Source organism: Leucopleurus acutus, assembly GCF_964270905.1.
Source record: "Leucopleurus acutus genome assembly, contig: HAP1_SCAFFOLD_527, whole genome shotgun sequence".
Classification (NCBI taxonomy): domain Eukaryota; kingdom Metazoa; phylum Chordata; class Mammalia; order Artiodactyla; family Delphinidae; genus Leucopleurus; species Leucopleurus acutus.
In genome coordinates, this window is record NW_028138851.1 from 124217 (window position 1) to 145363 (window position 21147).

Consider the following 21147-nt stretch of genomic DNA (forward strand, 5'->3'; position numbering starts at 1 on the left):
GGAAAATTATTTCAATCATCAGGCATGTGAAAGATAAGTCAAAGATTCAGTTCTCATCAATGCTTAGTCAAAACGGAAATTTTCTTCTGTCAAGAATATACTCCAGGGGCTTCCCTGATGGCACAGTGGTTAAGAAGCCACCTGCCAATGCAGGGGACAAGGGTTCGAGCCCTGGTCCGGGAAGATCCCACATGCCACGGAGCAACTAAGCCGGTGTGCCACAACTACGGAACCTGCGCTCTAGAGCCCGTGAGCCACGACTATTGAGCCTGCAAGCCACAACTACTGAAGCCTCCGTGCCTAGCGCCCATGCTCTGCAACAAGAGAAGCCACCGCAATGAGAAGCCTGTGCACCGCAACGAAGAGTAGCCCCCAGTCCCTGCAAGTAGAGAAAGCCTGCGCACAGCAACGAAGACCCAACACAGCCAAAAATAAATAAATGAATGAATGAATGAATGAATGAATGAATATACTCCATCAACAATGTGTGTAATGGAATGGTGTGAATGAGTATTTTATCAGAATCCCTGTAATGCACAAACCTATAGCAGTACTGAAATCAGTAATGCATTTATAATAGTAAATACTTATGAGGAAGTAATCCATAGAGGTTTTCTCAAAGTTAACAATGAAAATTAATGTGACATTATCAATAATAAATTGTGAAGCTGAAATAAACTTTTCTAAACTATTAATAACTAGAAGCAAATTCTAATCAACCATGTTACAAGAAATCTATGTCTAAAAACTACAAAGTTTATTTCTTAAAATTTTATTTCGAAAATACATAAACTGTCATATGAGGAGGCAGTTAAAGAATATATAGCTAAAAGAGTGGGGGAAAAGCTTTATAGAGACACATCTGGCAGTAGTTCATTTTTAAATGTCATTTTTCTAGATTTTGTGACACCTATAGTATTGATATTTGAAAGCATTTAAAAAATTGTAATTTGAAGATTTGCTACTTCCAGGTAGAATAAAATATTTTGAAGCAAAACAACGTTTCCACTGAGAAAAACAAAAAAAGCCAAATAAAATAGCCAGCATTCAATCAAAAAGTTCTAGACAAACCAAGAGATAGAATCATATGGCTAAAATTCTAAGAAAAGAGCAGATAATACAAAAATATTTATATAAGATATTGTGTATCTTTATCAGGAAAAGTCTTTATCAAGAAAAGACTTTAAAATCATCAGAATTAATATTATATTTTATTTGTATATTATATTTATATATAGATATTTATATATTTATATAAAGAACTTAAAGATAAAGCCCTAGTTAAGGCAGTGACAATAGCAGTAGCAGTGGGAGTGAAAAGAAATGGTTATATTCAAGCATATTTTGTCAGGAAAAGTCCAAGATCAAATGTCTGACTGCATACATGGGATGGATAGACGGAGTGGGAAAAATCAAAGTTAACTATAGAGGTTCTAGTGAAGATGGGTTGCCGTCACCCAACCCAAGGGGCTGCGATCATCCCCAAGGTCTAGGAGACTCAAAGGGAAGGTCATGGTCAGAGGCAAAGTTAATTGGTGGGAAAATAAGACTCCCAGTCTCTCCATCTCCTTATACCAGTTTTTTTGGGTAACATCTTTATTGGAGTATAATTGCTTTACAATGGTGTGTTAGTTTCTGCTTTATAACAAAGCAAATCAGTTATACATATGTCCCCATATCTCCTCCCTCTTGCATCTCCCTCCCTCCCACCCTCCCTATCCCACCCCTCTAGGTGGTCACAAAGCACCGAGCGCATCTCCCTGTGCTATGCGGCTGCTTCCCACTAGCTATCTATTCCTTATACCAGTTTTGTTTTTCTGCTCATATACGTAGCAGCATTTCATTGAAGGGGAATGTCATTGATCTGACTGGTCAAATTAAACAACATAGTTCAAGGCACATTTACAGTGGTTAGTTCCTCCACAATTTAGAAAGTCACATTCACAATTTCCCTCTTCCTACGCCGCGGCACACATTGGCCATTCCTCCAAAGTTTCCACTCCACAGAGTGGATCAGAGATGACGTGAGCCCAGAACTGAGAGCTTGGCATGAGACGGTGTCAGCCCCACGTAGAGCTCTGGCATAAGTTATAACCCATCCCAGCTCTACAGAGAGCTCTGCATGGAATCCTGGGAGTAAACTCAGCCATAATAATGTGATTCTGTTTTTCATTTGCTTTTCTTCCTTGCTTAACTTTCCCTGGCCACTCTGACAAACAAACTTTCAGGCATTCCTGGGCCACTCACTAACTTTATTCCATTTAATCTCATCCAGATTCCCAAGAAAATTACTAACTATAAGGAGGGATATTTGGAACATGGTGAGTTTTAGATGCCTGAAATATACAGGTCATTGAATCCAGTTAAGTAGCAAATTATCTGGATCTCAAATATGCCAGTAGAATAGCAGACTAAGCTCAATTTAATGTACTCTTACTGGAGACACATGTAAATTCTGGGTCAATTTTGAAAAAGTTAAAAGCACATAGCTGAGATTAAAAGAAAGAAAGGAACACCTGCATGTTTCAGAAAGTAACAGAGAAATTAAATCCAGAGAAAGAAGAGCGGACTGATGTCTGTGGGTTCCGTTCCTTAGTATAGGCCTTATGTAAATAGGGGCTGGAGCAAGAAATCTAACATTACCTTGTGGCCAGGAATTTATAGACTCAGGATGGAACAATATTGAGAAGTTGGTACAGATATCCTACAGAAATTTCATGAGGAACTGCTTAGTCCATTAAGAGGGCCAAGGGCGGTGGTGAGGAAGATTGATATCTCTTGAAAACCTTCAGGTACAGAAAACATCAACACCTCTGAAAAGTAGGCCTCTCCTTCCCAGCGTTGTGATGGCCAGGTTGTCACTAACCTGTAAGGCCCTGTATGAATCAGAAACTGCAAGGAGAGTAATTCAAAGAAAAACAGATGCAGGATGGGTGTGGCAATAAATCCTAGGACCCTATCAGAAACAAAATTAAAACCACTCTAAAGGGAAATTTTAACAAACCAGAGCAGATAGTATCCTAACCAGAACAGAATAATAATTCTGAGGAAGTTACTTTAGTTATTTAAGTAATATTCAATGCATTTCCATGGCCAGGCCCTTTTGAAGAATTCTAAAACATATACAAACAATTCGTTTACATCTTCTATATCCCACCATCCAGAGCAAAATTCACTTAAGTACTGTACTGGTGGAAATTGGGCAGCACTATGGAGACAATAAAAAGGTGTTTACCATCAAAAACGTCAAGGTAAGAAAGATAATGTCTAATTTTTAATTATCCTGTGGTTTATTGAAATCTTTTGGAAACCCAAAATAGAGAAAACCTAGGAGGCAATGAAGACTTAAATCTTTAGAGATTTATCAACTCATCTATAAAAGCTTTATTAATCTCTTCTTTTAATACCACTCCTGAGAGGTATAAATGTGTCCAGTGATAGGGTTGAAGAAGCCTGAGAGAATTTCAATTGTTTACTATTCTTGGTCAGCTATTAAGACCTTTCAGGAGCATCTTGATTTTCATGGCATCATCCAACAAAAAGCAGGATATTTTGCAGAAAGTCCTGGTCCACTTTTTGGCTTGCTTTTGTGTTTATGTTTTTGGTTTTCTCACATTGGGCGGTACATTAGGCTACCTATTGCACACTCCCTCATTCATGCATGCATTCATTCAAACAATATTTACTGAGTTGAGATATTTAATTAACACCCAATAAATGATGTTTAGATGAATGAATGCGCTTTTTATCAAAGTAAGTGTAAGTACTGAGAAAAATTACAGAATGTATGATCCCAGCCCCACAAAAGCGTATAATTGTGTTGAGGATATAACATATGCTGGTGAAATAACTAATATATCATATTGGACAGTTTCTAAGTTCAAAAATGAGTTTTTGTAAATAATCAGAGCCTAAGGAGGACAAAGAAGGGACAGTTCATTATGGGTTGAATCTATCAATAAATGTACATTTCAGATGAGATTTGAGATTGACCTTAAAGAAAGAAGAGGACTTAGATATATGAACAGAGAACAAAAAAGGCATGGTGATAGCATGTGCATAGATAGTGTGGCCAATATTTATGTTCTTCATTAAAGACAGTCAGAGATAACCCAAATGTAACTGTTTCCATGGGTCCATTCTCAGTATCCAAACAAAACGGCAAATCCTATCTTAGTAAAACTAATGAAAAACACAGTCTTTAACGAAGACATTGTGAAGGAAAGGGGGAGAGAAAGGCTTGCGTCCCACACCACACAACAAAACTTATTTAATTATTTGTTTCATTTTCTCCCTCTGAAAATTTCCTCTCCCTCTCTCTGTACGTCTCTCTTCTCCCACATCTGGCCACACTCTACCAGCCACCTTTCCAGATCTTTCCAGAACTCTCCATCCTAGTTTCATTATGCCACAAGTTGAACATCTCACAGGTCTCCAGGATGCATCCTCATCACTTATTCCACAAAGACAAACAAAGGACACTTCTCAGGATCAAGTTTCTTGGAAGGAAGAGGTCACGAGGAGTGATTATAAATAACGTAAGGTGGAGAGCAGTGACTTAAAATACCATTTTTCCTCTTAGAATGTGAATACAGGGAACTTTGGGAAACTAGAAAGTCTAGAAAGGATTCATTGATAATTGTTTATTTTCAATGAATAAAATAAAATGTAATAATACGGCTAAACTCTGACAGATTAACTTTTTCAAAAGTTGCTTTCACACACCTTCACTATTGGGATGTTTGATAAACACATCTTTCTTCTTTCTTTGCAGATACTGGCACCAAACTTTCAAACAATAAGAACCTTCCCATAAGTCCCTTGCCAGGCAAGATTAAGGTATAACAATCCAAACAGATTTTTGAAGAAGATAACTGGTTGAAAGCACAGGAAAAGAGCTGGGTTGCTCTTTTTCAACGGTCACATGATGAGTAATGTGGGAATTGGTTTACAAAGTCTCTCTCCATGAGGGGCTAAGGTTAAGATTAGAACTTCTGAGGCCAGAAGAGCAAAATAACTACAACAACACACATATTTTCAAGAGCCGCCCTTTGGATGTGAGGGATTGATTTTTCCCACGCTTTTTTCAGCAACCCAACTGGTGTCTTTATTAAATGACATAAGGGAATACAGTGTGGCCAAGAAGGCTTAGATTTCCTTAGCCGCAAGTCAGATATTCTCAAGTGACTGTCCACTCAAATTAAAAAGAGAGATTTACAAGAGGAAACTGGATACAACTGAGTGTACTTTTATTTCAACCCTTTATCTGAATGCTTTGTTTTGATTTCAGTTCTCCACTGAAGTTGCCTACATTAATATATTTTTAAGAACATTTCCTTAAGTTGAAGTATTCATTCAGTATATTCATTTACTATAATTGAGAAAAGCCAAATGACTTAGGCAAATTCATTTCTATATTGCCACAGCAGTGTATTGTGAACTAAATGACACCTGGCAGTTCTTTACTCAGATACTAACTCAATTAGAAGGCAGAACAAGGATACCTACCCATTGAGGGAAGGAAAGGTCACTTAGCCTCTGTAGCTGTCTTAGGTCTCTTATCATCACAGTAACAAACTGAAGACTACAAACCATACGATCATCTCAATAGATGCAGAAAAAGCTTTTGAAAAAATTCAATATCCATTCATGGTAAAAACTCTCCAGAAAGTGGGCATACAGGGAACATACCTCAACATAATAAAGGCCATATATGACAAGCCCATAGCTATCATACTCAATGGTGAAAAGCTGAAAGCATTTCCCCTAAGATCAGGAACAAGACAAGGATGCCCACTCTCACCACTTTTATTGAACAGAGTTTTGGAAGTCCTAGCCACAGCAATCAGACAAGAAAAAATAAATAAATAAAAGGACTCCAAAATGGAAAGGAAAAAGTAAAACTGTCACTGTTTGCAGATGGCATGATACATAGAAAGTCTGAAAGACACCATCAAAAAACTATTCGAGCTCAAACATGAACTTGGTAAATTTGCAGGATACAATAGATTTCTATATATAAATTTTGTATTTCTATACACCCACAGTGAACTATCAGAAAGAGAAATTAAGGAAACAATCCCATTTACAATCACATAAAAAAGAATAAAATACATTAAGAATAAACCTGCCTAAGGAGGTAAAAGACCTGTACCCAGGAAACTATATGACACTCATAAAAGAAATGAAAGATGACACAAACAGCTGGAAAGATATACCATGGTCACGGAGTGGAAGAATTAATATTGTTAAAATGACCATCATACCCAAGGACATCTACGCATTCAATGCAGTCTGTATCAACATATCAAGGGCATTTTCCACAGACCTAGAACAAATAATTTTAAAGTTTGTATGGAAACACAAAAGATCCTGAATAGCTAAAACAGTCTTGAGAAAGAAGAACACAACTGGAGGAATCATGCTCCCTGGCTTCAGACTGTGCTACAAACCTACAGTAATCAAAACAGTATGGTACCGGCACAAGAACATCCATCACTGGAACAGAATAGAGAGCCCAGAAAGAAACCCATGCACTTATGGTCAATGAATCTATGACAAAGGAGGCAAGAATATGCAATGGAGAAAAGTCTGGGCTTCCTTAGGGATGGTTTCATCAATTAATTTGTTTTCTTAAATGGACCATACTTTTCCATGTCTTTGTATACCTTGTGAGTTTTTTGGTTGAACATTTGGCTTTCAAATATTATAATGTGGTGTCTATGGAAATCAGATTCTCCCACTTTCCCAGGGTTTTCTGGGCTTTGGATTGTTGAAGGCTGTAGTAGTCTGTTTGTTTAGGGACCTTTCCAAACTAGTTTTGCAATGACTGTACCCCTTATCGTATGTAGGCACTGAAGTCGCTGTTCCTTTAGTTCATGTTTAGCTAATGTTTTGACAGAGATGTCCTTGAATTCCCGCACCTAAGACAAACAAAAACAAATATACACAAGCACATCCACATGCACACTCAAAACCACACACCTCTCCCCATTGTGCAGATTGCTGGATCACTCCTTCAACATTTAGCTGACCTGCACTGAGGTCAGCGCTCAGCCCATGGTAAAAGCTTAGAGACTCCTCTGGTGTTTTCAGAACATGCATCTTATCTTGAGTATGCATGTGGCTTTCTTAATTTCTCTGGACACATGTGTACTTTTTGTATGTTCTAAGTTCCCAAAGAATCTCCCCCAACTTTTGCTCCTGCATCTTATGTGGTCTATTGTATTTCAATGCACAGTCTTCTGCCCCAGCCATCTGTGCTTTGTTAGTTCACCTTGCACTTTTTTTGAGCAATGACCGCTGCTTTTCCAGACTGTGTTCCAGGTTAGCTAAGACAGAGATAAGCATCTTGTGTCAGTCCTTCAGGTAGCTCCCAGACAGGTTAGAACAGATACACATAATAATCCGAGAGTATGGGCTCTTCTGCTCTCTCCTGAAGCAGGATTGAGGGCCCCATACTAGGAATGGTCTGCTCCTACTTTAAGACTATCACTGCATTAAGACCCCACCACTTTAAGACCATCACTACACTAAGAGTAGATGGGGCAAGGGCAAGTAAAAATGCCACAAAGCTTTCCTGCCATTTTCAAATTGCCTCTTCCCTGGTTCAGTATGTGTTTGCTTGCTGTAAATCTTTGCCTGATTTCAGGACTAAGAGAAACTCAAGGAACGCCACAACAAGAAACAGTATAATCAAACTCTCAGATGCCAAAAGACACAGAAAGAATCTTTACTCCCAAAGGAGAAAGAAAAAACAAATTTGTTACAAAGCAGGGATCCTCAAAAAGGTTCATAGCTAATTTCCTATCTGAAACCACGGAAGCAAGAGGCCAGACATATTTAAAGTGCTGAAAGAAAAAAACTGTCCACCAAGAATTCTATATTTGGCCAAACTGGTTTCAAAACTTAGGGAGAAATTAACACATTCCCAGATGAACAAAGGCTGAGGGCGTTTGTTTTACAACTTCCTAACACTGCCCCATGACAAATGCTAAATTGAACCTTCAGGTTGAAATGAAAGGACACTAGACAGCAACTCGAAGCTGTATAAAGAAATAGAAATCTCCAGTAAAGATAAATACATGGGCAGATACTAAAGCCAGTATTGTGCTACTGGCTTGTAACTCTACTTTTTATTTCTTACATGATTGAAAAAACAAATGCATAAAATAATCATAAATCCATGTTATTGGGCTCACAAAGTATAAAGGTGTAATTTGTGACAACAATAATGTAAGGAGGCGGAATGGAACTGTAGAGGAACAGAGTTTCTGTGTGCTATTGAAGTTGGTTTCAATTCAAATGATATTGGTTGAACTTCAGAAGGGTAAATGTAATCTTCTTGATAACCACAAAGAAAATATCAATAGACTATATGCAAAAAGAAATGAAAAAGGAATCAAGAGTTCACTACAACAAAATCGGCTAAGCACAGAAGAAGTCAGTAATGGAGTAAATGAGGGGCAAAAAATGCATAAGACATACAGAAAACAACCAGGAAACAGAATTAAGTTCTTCCTCATCAGTAAGTTTTGAAAAAGTGGATTAAGCTCTCCAATAAAAAGATAAATATTGGCAGAGTGGACCTTAAAAACATCCATAATCCAAGTATATGCTGTCCGCAAAAAACTCACTTGATTTCAAGAGACACAAGTTGGTTGAAAGTTAAAGCACAGAATAAAATATCCCATGCAAATAGTAACAAAAAGAAAGAAAGAGAGAGAGAGAGAAAAAGGAAGGAAGGAAGGAAGGAAGATAGATCTGGGATGGCTACGTTAATATCACACAAAATAAACTTTAAATCAAAAACTATCACAAGAGGAAAAGGAGGCCACTATATGTTGATAACAAGTTCAATCTATCAAGGAGATATAACAACTATAAACATATATGTACCAAACATCCCCCAAATATGTGAAGCAGACATTGACAGAATTGAAGGAAGAAATAGATAGTTCTAAAATAATAGTTGGAGATCAATACCTTGCTTTCAATAATGGATAACACATCTAGACAGATCAGTAGAGAGGTAGGGGGACTGAATAACACATTTAACCAAATAAACCTAACAGCCATATATAGATCACTCCACTCAACAACAGCAGAATACACATTTTTCTCAAGTACACATGGAACATTCTCCAGGAAAGACCATATGTTACGCCACAATACAAGTACCAATACATTTTTAAGAAACTGAAATCATACAAAGTATCTTCTTTAGCCACAGTGAAAGGAAGGTAGAAATCAATAACAGAACCATTGGTAGCCATTTCCCATCATGCCTGCCACACATGATATAAAGCAATGAAGGGGAAAACATAATTGACCATTTAGAAAAGTGGGAAAGAGGACATACCATTGACACAGAGTGTGTGCTGTTTCCCGTTCTCAGGGATAGAAATAAATTAGCATCATTTATTCATTAGTGTGTTCTTGGTCAATCATTGCGCAGCCAGTGTTTCTGCCTGATGGGAAGATTTCCTATAATCAGTGTTGAGTGGAGACAACCTTGAAAGGGACATTTAAAAGGATTATACTGTGATGGGCTTAGCAGTACCCTTCCTCCTATGCCAGTATTTAGGCTGGGGTATTTCCATGCAGTGTGTACAATCGTAGGCCCCAGGTCACCAGAATTTAGTTGGATTCGTTTTGTTAATACATTCCCTCAGTACTTTGTCTTTTATTTCACTGTTGCATTTACTTCATTCTTTATTATCACTGCGAAACAACTTTGTTTCCTGTTCAGATGCCAAAAAGTGGATATCAATACCTCCTGAGTTTTACACATCACAGATCTGTTTTACATATCAGAGACAGAGACAGCAACTATTTCCAATGACTTTGAGACATGCTTTGAACATGTGATTAACATGTGGAGTGTTGAAATGTGTGTCGAGCTCATGACACTTGCTCTAAAAGGTTTCAAACTGCAAAGATTTAAAAATCTTTATCTTTGAATAGTTTTCCTGTGCTGTCCCTTTGTGTCAGACTGTTAATGTGCAGTCTGGCACCTTTAAATAATGTGGCTTTGTAACCAATTATTTACATGTTGTTTTATCCACAGAGAATCTTTTTTTTAAAAAAATAAATTTATTTATTTTTGGCTGTGTTGGGTCTTTGTTGCTGCACATGGGCTTTCTCTAGTTGGGGCGAGTGGGGGCTACTCTACATTGTGGTGTGCGGGCTCCTCATTGCTGTGGCTTCTCTCGTTGCGGAGCACGGGCTCTAGGCACTGGGGTTTCAGTAGTTGTGGCACGCGGGCTTCAGTAGTTGTGGCTCATTGGCCCTAGAGCACAGGCTCAGTAGTTGTGGCGCACGGGCTTAGTTGCTCCGCGGCATGTGGGATATTCCCAGACCAGGGCCCGAACCCATGTCCCCTGCACTGGCAGGAGGATTCCCAACCACTGTGCCACCAGGGAAGTCCCCACACAGAGAATCTTAAGGTCAAAACATACAACTCGATTAACTACACGTCCTCCTGTTCACATTTCCCTCATCTTTTCTTCATCTTCTGTCTATGTTTCCTTGGCCCTGTTTATATTAAGTGCTTTTGCCATTATATTTGATTGTCTGTATTCAGGTGAGTTACCACAATGCTTTATGAGACATGGTAGGATATAAATGCATTTAAGTTATATATATATATACATATATATATATATATATGTGTGTGTATATATATATATATATGTAGTTTGCTTGAGTGCAGTGTTTTTTGTTTTCTGTACTGAATTCATTAGCATGGGTCGGTATAAAATTTAGCATAGGTCAATATGTAATTTGTAAACTAATAAGGTCTTAAAAGTGAGGAATTAAGTCTTTTAAATTTAATTATTTATTGTAAAGAGCAGAATAGCATACATAAACAGGTGCCTAAGGAAAATTTGTATTCTAATATGGAACTCTCATGAACACTTTTTTTTTCTTCTAATGGTATGATAGTAGGCCATTTGATTATTTCTATTTTTACGGCTTTAACTTTAGAACAATGAAATATTCGTAAATTTTAAAAAAGTATTTTTCTTTATTTGATGCGGGTGGGATACTGGAGAAATGAAAGGTCAAACACCTATTGAGGAATCCATACTTGTCTATATATTGTGTACTTTTATTTCAAGAACTGATTTAAAATTCCTAAAAGGATGCTATAATAAGTTATTATGCCATTTTACAGACTGAATTAAGTCAATTTCAGGGAGGTATGAAACTTGCCTAAGGCTATCCAGCTACCAAGCAGTAGAAGTGAGAATTAAATCCAGGTATACCTATCGCCAAAGTTTCTGCTCATCACTTTACATCATCCACTTTTAATAACCAATGCTTTCCTGCTTACAAATATGACTGAGGTTGCCAGACAGTCAACATTCCTTTTTAATCAGATAGAAAAATTACTGTTGACTCTCTAAAGACATACTCCTTTTCCATTAAGTGACTTTAGTTGTTCAAATGATACTTCCAGACAGTAGTAATCATACAGTTGGGGACTAAGAACAGAACTCGGGGATGTGTCTAGCAGTCAGTAAAGACCAACTGGGCTCACTGATGATATTTACGGTCATTTCCTCTAGACTAACATAATCTTATTAATAAGACCCTAATAATTCACAGCAGTGCCCTTGCCTGATTGTTTGTTCTTCTCCCTCTATCACTCTCTCTTTCCCCATATTATTATTATTTTTGGTGAATTAAATTCAGGGATTAGTACTCAGGAGTACTCGTCACAAAAGCAGAGAATCTTAGCTCACACCAAAGGAAGAAAATAGAGAAAAAGTATAAATTATATGAATACACACACATACACACATGTGCCAACTATATGCTGCACTTCTCCAAAATCTATTCAGTATCTGCACATTTACTGTATATTAGCAGTAAGACCAGAAATGAGCGTAACGCTGTTTACAAGGCACAGAAAACAGACCCAAATATGGAAATTACTAGCAATGAGAATGGGGAAGAAAGACTACAACAAGGAATGTAGATGATATTTTTGTTTCCTAGCTATGATGCCAAATATTGAACTTTCAACTTGAGACAAGGAGGCCATAAAAAGTTGTATTAGTTTCCTAGAGCTGCCATGACAAAGTACCAGAGACTGAGGAGGTTAAACAACAGAAATTTACTCACTCACAGGTCTAGAGGCTAGAAATCTGAGATAAGGTGTCAGCAGGATTGATTTCTTCTCAAGTATCCCTTCTTGGTTTGTAGATGCCATGTTTTCCTTTTGTCTTCACATGGTCTTCTCTCTGTGCATGTCTGTGTCCTAATATTTTCTTTTTATAAGGACACCAGTCATAGTGGATTAGAGCCCACCCATTTGACCTCATTTGACCTCAGTTACCTACTTAAGGGCCTTATCTCCAAATACAGTCATATTACCAGGTATTGGGGGTTAAGACTTCCACATATTAACTTGAGCAGGACACAATTCAGCTGATAATAGAAGATAAGAGTAATTTAAGCAAGTAAGTAACTATTGTTTACAGTGAGTTGCTTAAGGATATGAATTTACTCAAGAAAACGAAGAAGAAATTACATAACACTGTACGTTATATAAAGATATTAAATTAATCATCATAACATCCTGTGAGATGGGCATTAAATTATACTAAGCAAGATGAAGCAACTTATCCAGAATTGTATAGTTGGTACTTTCCAGAATTTAAACCAGGTATTTTCCCAGTTCCACTCTACGTTATATATTCATTTCATTAGTTGAAATGAATTTTGAGTCTTCATTTTGCTTAGTTTCTGAAGTTACATGGGGATAGAATGGAGTTGGATCTTTTCAGCGACATTCACACATGGGGAAGGAAATTGAGTCCAGAAGCTTCAGCAATGTTTCCATGGAGAACACTAACAACAGAACCAGAAACACCGTTATCCTTTTGGTTCAGTGATCTTTCCTGAAGCACTACAAGAATCAATCTTAAGAAGCCCAGTGCTTTCCAAACTTTCACCAATGGGCTCTGTAGGGTCCTCTAACAGTATCTAAGAGACTAACTAGTTTCACATCCCAAGCCACTTAAGACAAGGAGTTCTGATTGTTCTCTGTGAGGAAATCAAGTGACAATCATAGCTGGTGATTTAGGATAGTTTCTTCAGGGCCCAGGCAAAACCTAATACACAGTAATAATCATTGTTAACTGCATCTTTGACAAGGATTAATCAGGTATCAAAGAGGTCTATAAATTGGGAGAAATTATGATCAAAGAGAAACACAGACCACAGATATTTAATTAATGCTCAATTATTTATGAGTTTAACTTTGGTTAACCTAATTTTCCTTCTTCTAGACAATTTCCAATTCGTCTCCACAAAGAGACCAGAATAAGCACCTTCCAATACAAGATTTATTGTGTTGCTTTAATTTAAAGCATACAGTGACTTCTACATTCACTCCACCAAGTTTTGCCAGGAGAGAAAAGGAGACGTTATAGTTTGTCTTGAATTAGATATGCCACCATACTTGACTTAGCTCTTTGAGGGCAGATTCTACAGTCTTGTCTTACATCCTCTACGGAATCAAGCCAAGGGAATCACACACAGTTACAGCTGGAAAAACATTTGTTCTGGGTTAATACTTTTAGCCTTTACCACCAAGACTTTATCACCAAGACCTACCTTTACAGTCTCTAAACAGGAGACCTTCTTGCCTTCCCTTTTCATATTGACTAGGAAGGTAAAGGGAAGAACTGAGAAGTACCCAAAGTCAGCTAGCAGCCAGCACAGATAAATCGTCTGTGGAGATATTGTTTCTTTCAAAAGATATAAACATAAGAGGAAGTCCTAGTGTTTGAAGCAACTGTGCATAATAAAATTCCATGAAAACCTAGAAATCCAGATGCAGATCAGTAACATATTGGTTAAATAAGCTGTTATGTTCATGCAATGGACAAGTGTACATACATTAAGAAGAACGAGATACTCTTCTCTATGAGATTCTCTTGTCACTGAACTCATCAGTGCTGCAAACACAATGTTACATAATACTTTTTCTTTAACATTATATCAGGCATCCTCATCTTGTCCTGCATTTATTGCCAGTGTTACTAAAGTCTATCACTTACCTCTTTCTCTTTTAGACATATAATTTCTTCTTACTTTGGAAGCATTCATCAATCCCTATTTTACTCTTTCTTTTAAATTACAAATGAATATTGAATTTTATAAAATATCTTTTGGGGGATATTTCAAGTGATTGTATACTTTTGCTCTCCTTTGACCTTGTTATATGGTAAATTATATTTTGTTATTTTATATTATGCTATTTATTATATATTGTATTATGTTTACTAATGACATTTATTATAATTACATTATTTTTAAGGTAGCATTTTGTTTTAGATAGACAAAACAACCAGTGAGATAGGAAGCATCTTAAAATTAGATGCGAGAGCATAAGGGAATTGAGATTAAAATAAAATTCACGTTTTGGATCAGCAGCAAAAATTATTCAACAAAAGTGGGAAAATATGGCTATCATAGAATTACTAAATTCTAGATACAGCAACTAGTTAAAAGTGAAAAAATAATGAAAGTGTAAAAGTATCAGAAACCTGGGAGACTTGAAATAAATTATTCATGAGGAATACCTTTCTAAGATACAAAGAAAAAAGGATACATTTAATTATATAAGAATTAAAATTTTCCTCATGGCAAAATGCACTACAAAGGTCAGAAAACAAGCAAAAGAAATTGGGAAATATATTTAGAAATGGATATGCCTTCTTTACAACTTTTGAGAGAAGCACATGTTTCTTTTTCCTTTAACCTGTTATGTGGGTATTAATCTATAATGTAAGTGCATGGTTCCTTTCCTTTAACCTGTAATGTGAGATTTAATCTATATGGTAAGTGCATGGTTCCTTTCCTTTCATCTGTAATGTGAGCGTCAACATGGGGCACTGTTTCCAAGCACAGACTTTGGATGTTCCTGTACTGGTCCCGTCACTGACCATCCACAAAAACTTACAAATGTTGCTTTACTTTCCTGGGGATTAGAGTCTTAGCTAAGAAATGGAAGCAAAATAGAACTTTCTCCCAGGGATGACAGAAGGTTTAAAGGAGTAAATATGTAAGTGACTTGGCACAGTGCCTAGTACAAGAGAGATCAATATAAGTACTTACCAATTTTTTAAAGAGACACATGAAAGAAATATAATGTGGTGATTTCAATCTATTGATATATATTCTTGACATTAAACTACATTGGATGACCTAACTTGCTCGTGCTTTTTCTTACTCTAGTGAACTTGGGTAGCTAATATCATAGTTTAAAATTTTTCCTTTTATATTTACAAGTAAATTTGACCTGTAAATTTCTTTTTCCTTACAGTCCTAATCTATTTTCAGTATTAGGATTATATAGACTTCATAAGATGAATAAAGGAGCATTCTTCCTTTGCTACTCCCTAGAAGTTTTTCTTTGTTAATATTGATGTTATCTGTTTAACAGAAGTTGGATAGAATTCACCTCCCAAATGATCTGGCCGGGTCTGGTATTTTCTTGGTGAAAGCTTGTAAACTATTGACTTAATTCCTTTACTGGTGCAAGAACTCCAGCTACAAATTTCCTCTTGTGTCAGTTTTGGTAAACTTTAGGAGCTAGGAAATTGTCCACTTTACAGAAATGTTCAAATTTACTGGCATTTCATATATTCTCTGTTTGTACTCTCTGCTATAACATTGTCCTGATTCTTTCTGTATATTGTTTACTTACGTTTTTGTTTTGCTTAATCAAAGTTTGTTTTTTTAAATCTTTTCAAAGAATATTCTTTTGACTTACTAAATCACCTCAATTTTATACTTTTTTCTGTTTTATTAAGTTCTGCTCATATCTTTATTGTCTATTTTTCTATGTTCTCAGGGTTTATTGTTTTACTCTTCTGATGTCAATTAAAACACTTGGTTATTAATTTTAATAAATCTTTTTACTTATAAACAGTTGAACTTTTTGAAGGTTCCAGCTTAGTTGTACGTATCTAAGGGTCAGCTCCTCCTCACAGTTGCTGGCCTAAGGCTTAGCTCACCCTATAGCAATGTATATACTGACATTTTTTCCCCTCGACTTTCTGTGTTTTGCTACTTCTCACTTCTCTTTGCAGAGAAGCCCTTTGAAATACCCTTAACTTATTTTACAGCCAATAAGTCTTTAAAATACTGTGTATTTTTTAAGATAAATCAACTTATATAATTAGGCAGGAAATCTGATCTGCCATATTTTTAAAAACAGCATAATTTCACTCTTCTCCACGATTAATCTGCTGTATTACACGACCTTCGAGTTTTTAGCTTTATCAATGACATGTACTTTAAAAATGTTTGAAAGATCCTACCCAGTCTTTTAAAACATCCTCGCTCCTTGTTTCAGTTCTAGTTTTATGTATATTTTCTGCCTGGCACCTGATTATTCCAACATCTGATGGATGGCCTTGGGAATCTAATTCTGGTATTGATTGTTTTTGCTGATTCTCTCCACTTGTAGCTGATTTCTTCATTATTGTGTAAATTTAGATCATGAGCTCACGTTTAGCTAAACTTTATCTGTGGGAACGCTATAGGCCTGTGTTGAAGGTCTACCTCTCCAGAAAGGGTTTAGTTTTGTGTTTGGAATACCACCGATTTGGGAACATTTTAAGTTAATTTCTTAGCTTCTGTTTGCAAGACCGCAAATAAATTTGCAACCCAAACACTGTGAACACAGATCTGCGGTTCAGAATTCTCAAGATTTCCTACCTGTTTCCTACCCAGAGCAGAGGCCAAGAGAATTTGCTCTTAGTCTCCCTTTGCCAGCAGATATTTTTTTCTCCTGGCACACCCTTTCATTACAGGTGAAGCCAGGGATAGATAGGTTTAGTTCTAACTTCCCATCTAGTAGGGATGGAGTCTTACCTCCTGCCTCCCATGTGGTCATGGCCATTTAAAAACAAGTCTCTATACCAGGTGTGTCATTCAACTACGGCCTGTATTCCAAATCCAGACAGCTGCCTATTTTTTTATGGCCTATGAGCTATGAATAATTTTCACGTTTTAACTGGTAACATTTTAAATGGTTACCTAAGTACCTAAATAATATCCTCAATTTTGCCTCTTTGGTCTACAAAGCTTAAAATATTTGCCATTTGGCTCCATAAAAACAGGATTTCCAGCTTCTGTTCTAAGCTATCAAGATCTTCAATGCACTCTTAATAGAGCTATAACTCTCACACATGTACCACCCTTCCTTCATGGGTCCTGGAAATTTCGACTGCACACTTCCAAAATCAACCACGCACTTAAAAATAAGTTGTGTACATTTAACCTAGCATACCTAACCCTTTTCTTTTAGGAGAGTTTTTCAAGTAATCTTGCCCACCGTATTCTTCAGAACTTCATTAATAATGGCAAAAAACTGGGCTTACCTGGTGGCGCAGTGGTTGAGAGTCCGCCTGCTGATGCAGGGGACACGGGTTCGTGCCCCGGTCTGGGAAGGTCCCACATGCCGTGGAGCGGCTGGGCCCGTGAGCCATGGCCGCTGAGCCTGTGCTTCCGGAGCCTGTGCTCCGCAACGGGAGAGGCCACGACAGTGAGAGGACTACGTACCAAAAAAACAAACAAAAAACAAAAAACGGCAAAAAATTAAAACAACTTAACATTCAACAAAAATGGGAAATGTTCATAACAATTATAGAAGCACATACAGTAGAAAACTATAAACTGTTATTGAAAGAGTGAGACATAACCTTTTATTCTTAGAGAACTATGTTTACTTAGGTCCCTTTTGTTTAAATAAGTGTATTTCTGTGTATGTATGTATACAGTCATGTATTTATATACACATACATTATTTGTATGATATATTTATATAAACATATGAAATACATACCTATACACATACCTTTGATTTATATTTGTATACATACACAGGAATATAATTATATATTTATATACATTGAACTGAAAACTGGTAGTATACATATATATCGTGTATAAACGTGTGTCTACGTGCATGTGTAGAAAAGCAGGTTGAGAGATATGGAAGCATGAGTTAGACAGGGTTCAAGATTTTAAAAGTAGTTATGTGTAGGTAGTGAGGTTAAGGCCCATTTGATTGAAAATATTGCACATTTTTACATCAATTGTTATGATGACCAGATTCCTTTGTAAATAAAATTATAAATAGCTATACATACTCGTATGTGTAATGTATAGCTAAAAGATATATAGTTTTATATATGTATTATATTTATATAATACAATTATACTAATACATTATATATTGTGTTATACAGAATATATTAACTATAGTGTATTATATCAGATGATAATAATTATATATTATGATATAATTGTTTTATAATCAATATTATAGGATATATCATATTAATATTATGAACATATTAACCATAGAAATACATTTCATTACTCATATATTTTGTATATAATATATGCTAGGCAAAAATATATATTAATATAATACATAATTGTTATACATTAATATAAATATTAGTATATTACATTTATACATCAATATAATATTTAATATTGGTATATTTATATTATTTTTAATATATACATAGCTAATGCTCTTTAAAGCCATCTGCTACAAGTAGAATAAGACCAGGAGTATGGCCAAAGCAAATTGTAAAAATATTAGATTACTTATATTCATTTATATGTCATTTTCCTGGAATCTGCATCTGGCTATTAGAGAGGACACACAGCAAAAACAACAAAAAGTGCCCAGGACATAGGATCCTTTATTCATTGGAACCTCAAAGGAAACACAATGCTACTCAGTCCCCCTTCAAAGAACCAAGAGCAAACCTTGAAGCACCCAGTAAAAGCCAATTCAAACAAGAAAGCTTTTCCACTTAAACTGGAAAATGTTAAGTTCCCAAGAGACCCCCTACATCAACCACTGAAGCTCATTTGGCAGTAAAAACAATAATGTTCACCGAACAACAAGAAATGCAAAACAATAGGTGTTTTACCAAAAACACAAAAAAGCAGCTAATTAGTGTCTTTCCTGTTTGAGAGAAGGGGGTGGGAAGTGGGCAGAAGACCTGATAGGAAAGATAAAAAGAAAAGGAAAAGGAAAATAACAGTTTCCAGTTTGACACTCAAGCTGTCTTCTGCATCCATTTCGTCAAGACCACCAAGTCAATGTGGAGGCTTTTTCCTCCTTCCCTTTTCTTTTCATGAGACCCACCACAACCAGCACTGCAGATTCCATCGAATTAAGGAATGCTGTTGCCTACATGTGTGAATGAGCTGTGAGTAAAGTACTGAAGTAGAGGACACCTAAAGTGAAACGATTTCATGAATGTCCACGTGGCTGAGCAGCAAGTTAACCTTTCATAGATGTGCTAAAGAAGAAGAGTTGGGTTTTATTTTATTTACTTTTCCCTGGACTGTGTTGAATGACTATCATCGACAAGTTCAGGCTACTTTTTGCTGAGGATCAATGCACTGGGAGAACTGAGAGAACACCGAACAGTAGAGCTGTCTTTTTCTTGACCAGTTCACCTTAGTTTCCCAAACTCTAAGTCTTTCCCTAATTCCTTCTCCTTTTTATTGTAGTAAAATGAACATAACACAAAATTCACCATTTTGATCATTTTACAATTCACTGTACCATTCAGTGGAATTTACTACTGTCACAATGTTGTGCAACTATCACCACTGTCCAACTACAAAACATTTTCATCACCCCTAGAGGAAACATACACCCATTTTGAGGAGTCATTCCCTATTTCCCTCTCTTCCAAACCCCTGGAAACCACTAATGTATAATATTTTCCGTGTGTATGGATTTGCCACTGCTGGACATTTCATATAAATGGAACCATACAATATAGAGCCTTTCGTGCCTGACTTCTTTCACTTAGTTGCATCCATGATGTAGCATGTATCAGTAATCCATTCACTTTTATGGCTAAATTCCCTGATCCTGTTTTCTTCATACTGTTTGAATACAAAATTTAAAATAAGTTGAGAGTGAAGCTCTGTTTTAAGGGCACATCTACGAGGCCAATTCTTTTAAAAAAGGTGAAAAGGGAGATATTGTTGTGAAATGATAATCGTTGAGAAGCCTCAGCCAATTTGATAATGAAAAGTTTGGGAAATGTTGCAAAAAATTATCTGCTTTATATTAAAAGCCTCTTAAGCAAGGATTCAGGAGATTGTCTTTTTCTTGCAGGTAACTTAAATGAGTCAGAAGGAAATAACTGCGCTTTAAAACAGATTTTGAAAGGATTCTATTTATTCTTAATAGACGAATGGGAGTACAAGTAGTTCACATCCAATATGGACTCCCTGTCCAAACACTGTTTATCGTTTTAGCCACCACTATCGAATTATATTTCTTGAGAGTAAGGCAGCTCCATTCCTGCATATTACTTTTTTTTCCTGCATATTACTTTTTAAAATTCATCTATCAAATTCATCAATCCATTGATACAGTATAAACAAGAGATGTTCGTGTTTCAGTGCAGTTCAAATATCAGGTATAAAGAACCACCAGCAAGAAAAAGAATCCTATATCTCTTGCCAGAATGTGGTCAGCTCTGGGGTGCTTTGCTAGCTGAAACACACTTTCATTGTTAAGAGGATAGAGGCTGTTTAAGAGGGATGAGAGCCAAAAAATGTTAACTACGTGTATGTGTTAAGAACAGTGCTAGGTTATCTCATATTCTATATCAGCCAAGGCTCACCATTTTACATATGTGAAAAGCGAAGTTAAAAGTGTTTTAGTAGGGCTTCCCTGGTGGTGCAGTGGTTAAGAATCTGCCTGCCAGTGCAGGGGACGCGGGTTTGAGCCCTGGTCCGGGAAGCTCCCACATGCCACGGAGCAACTAAGAGCATGTGCCACAACTACTGAGCCTGCACTCTAGAGCCCGTGAACCACAACTACTGAAGCCCACACACCTAGACCCCATGCTCAGCGACAAAGAGAAGCCACCACAATGAGAAGCCCGCGCACCGTAACAAAGAGTAGCCCCCGCTCACCGCAACGAGAGAAAGCCCGCGCATGGCAAGGAAGAGCCAACGCAGCCAAAAATAAATAAATAAATCTTTTTTTTTAAAAAAAAAGTGTTTTAGTAACTTACTAAAAGGCACGCAATCAGTAAATCTGAGCAAGAATTCAATCCCAAATCT